This window comes from Athene cunicularia (assembly GCF_003259725.1).
Source record: "Athene cunicularia isolate RWA chromosome 7 unlocalized genomic scaffold, athCun1 chr7_part2, whole genome shotgun sequence".
NCBI classification, from domain to species: Eukaryota; Metazoa; Chordata; class Aves; order Strigiformes; family Strigidae; genus Athene; species Athene cunicularia.
In genome coordinates, this window is record NW_020799108.1 from 4,151,098 (window position 1) to 4,154,543 (window position 3,446).

Genomic DNA, 3,446 nt, shown 5'->3' on the forward strand with positions numbered 1-3,446 from the left:
GGCGCAGGAGCGCGGGGCCTGGGCGGGCGGGCGGCGCCGGCCCGTGTGGCGAAACCCCCAGGAGCGGGGCAGGTAAGGGGTCCCCCTTCCTCTCTGGTGTTGCCGGTGGCAGAACTCTTTTCACCGCGGTAATGTAGACGGAAATTATGTTCGATACTGGGCTTAGAGTGCAGTCAGGTGCTGGGCTCTGGCTGGGAGCTGTGCCGACGGCTGCAGGCGCCACGGCTGCCGTGACCTTCAGCGCGCTCGGGAGCTCCTTCCCGCCTCGAGTACCCGCAACTGTGTGGGCTGTCCGTGGGCGTTTGTGTCACTGCTCTGGGGAGATGAAGCGTGGTGACATTTCAGTAGTTGTCCAGCTTACGTATAGGTTTGAGGGCAAGGAGACTTTGGCTTCTATCTTTCTAATCACATTGTTACATCCTGATCAGCTGATTACACTGTGGTATGAGTATCTGTCAGTAGATGTCTTTTATTCTGTCAGCCATCCTAGTGAAAAAGGGTTGTGTGGAGTTGCATCCTTGTGTTACTATTTTTTAACGTAATCTTCGACTGCAGGCTGTTGCATACATGCTTATTTTTTTAGGTTTCAGAGTTGTTGACTGATTCTGAGAGGCTGATGCAAATAATTACTAGTAAATAACTTCACACATTACAAAACAGTCAATTTGAGGTTTGCTTTCAGATACTCGTTACCTTTCAAAAGATGTATTCCTGAGTAAGGATAGGTAGACTTTTTAAATTACACTTCTAACACTGAAGATAAAGTGAAAAAAATTAATTTCCAATACTTGAAATTTGTCAACCCTCTGATGTGATGGTGTCATCTGTTAGAACTGTATCAGTTTATCAAATTTCTGCTATCAGTGTCTGAAAATATGACTTAAAGAATAGAATGGTGGCAAATGGCAGACCTTTCTGATGGTGGTTTGCCTCTATTAAAGGCCTTGCTGGGGTGAATACTCTGCAGTAGGAGGGCTGTCTTTAAGGAGTGATAAATGCAATTCATTGATTAGTTTTCCAAGAAGACACAAAAGTTGCATTTTCATGGAGATGGTTACAAAAGAGATACTTCTATCTAGTTAGGTTGCTAGTGATACTCAGGTGACCGAGTCATATAGATCGGTCTGGTTTATTCTAATAAATACAGAATTATAACTGTTAAGATGCTGAGTACTGACTGGGGTTCATATCAAGAAACTTAAACCACTTTTTGGGTTTAATTCAGCTATACATGAACTGTAAGTATTAGTGATTTCAGTTAATTTAAATGTTATTTAAGTTCACTTCAGGTATACTTTATAGAGAACAAGCTTCAATTTTAAAAGAAGCCTGTAACAACTTTTATAATGAAATATTAGCACAGCGCCTGCCTCAAGAGCATATATGACATTTTTGTAGTCTCTAACCAACAGAAACGGGATTTCATGACAGTTCTTTTTTTTTTCTCTGAAAGAAGAGATTGGTTCCTCTGTGATCATGACATTACAATGTGTATCCATTATTTCTTGCAGGTAGACGTTTTTCTTCTGAAAGAAGAAAACCTGCGAGAAATAGTGGATACGTGTAGTATAAAGCTACGATTGTGCATTTATGGAAAAGAATTGAGAATTAATAAAACTTGGTATGGGTATTTCTTGTAGGTAGCATTCATACTTTGAGATGAAGTTAGACTTCAGTTAAGTGTGTGCTATTTTTAGACTGTGTCCTGAGGGTGATACAGACAACCTCCAAGCATGTAGGACTTAAAAAAATCTTACTATCAAACTGTGGTATTTAACACTATACATATACATAAAGAATATATACATGTACTTAACAGGTAGTTTTGGAGCTACTTATGGAGAATACGGATCATTACAAATGAGAAAAAGTGAGTCTGGCTTGGCATAACTGTGGATAAAAAGGATGAGGGGACCATTGTGGCCACCTTCATGACCCCCTTGATATTCATCATCTTCTAAGAGGCATTCTCCAGCTTCTGCTGTGAGCACTTATCCCCACCCCAAATTAAATACAATCCAGAAGGTGAGGGGGGAGTGTTTGTTTTTGTTTGGTTTCCTTACAGTTCCTTTCTTATACCATACTATTTATGGTTGAAGGTCTGTTGCAGGTTTACTTATGATTATTATACTTGTTATTAGGATTGTGTTGGCATCCTCTTATAAGTTTTTTTTTTCCCTTATATGAGAGAAACACAAGCACTAAGTAGGTTTCTGTAGGGTTAGTAATGGCTGAAAATAATGGGTGGTAGGCACACAGTAAGTGTTAATTGTGATAGACAAAGTTCATGTTCACATATATTTGTTTTTCAGTATATAGTCTTTGTCCTCCATCTCATACTATATAGTTGAAGGATTTGACCTCTGCCTCTGAGCGCTAGTCCCAGAAATGTTTTGGCAGCAGTTCAGTGTGGTCATGTTTGCTATAAGAATAGAACAATTTATTTAACCTTGAAATGCAAAATATGTTTATTGTTATTAGCTGGCTTGACACCATTCCAAATTTAGTAATGAAAAAAGGACTGTGTTAATGACAGTGCATTTTTTTTTTAATTGCATATTTACATAGCAGTAAAATTTGTCATCTCGGAATAATTAACTTGTTCAGTTGGATTCCTTTTGGATAATGGATGTTGCCTTCTCTCTTAACCAAGTGAGAATTTTCTTTGTTGTTGAAATTTTGTTTGTTTTAATTGTGGCCAGAGGTTTTGCATCCTGGAATTGGGGAGGAGCAGACCTAGTTTAGTCTTTCCAAGTGCTTGTGAGGAGTCAACTGCTGTCAACAAATGGAACACAGCAGGAATTAACAGGATGTTTACATTTGAGTTTCAGTGTTGTCAAAATACACACCCATATTTTGGATATATTTTTAACTTTATGAACAAAGAAATTAACACATATGTTTGTCTATGGTCTCCAGTTGTAAAAGCCACTTCTCTTACCTTTCTGATAATTCAAATTTGAATTAGAGCTCTCTAGTGGTAGAATGTCTTTAGAATTACATTCTGAAATAAGATTGTACAACTGTCTTTTTGCATTTATCTTGAATTGTTCAAAGCAGTAGTTACAAAAAGAAGACACGTTTTAATATTTCATAACTATTTCAAGTTTTCTATGGCTTTACTCAGTATTGCTTTTGCAAGTTAATCTTGGCAGAGATCTTCTGACTCATTAAAGGAAAAATTAATAAAATATGTCATGTGGTCAGGAGCACTCATTTTTGTCTCTGCTGCTAAGGTCAAATCATGCACTGAAATATCAGTGTTTTAATGGAATATGTGGTTCCTATTATCTTAGGTTTTCTTTTTTAACCTATACACTATGACATTTTACCATTTAGTAGACAACTGGTGTGTATTTCTTGTAATGCTTTTACCATATTTTTCCAGCCTTTCTTTTTTTGTTGTTATGCTTTAATTTTTGTATAGCTTTCATTGGGTGTTTTGT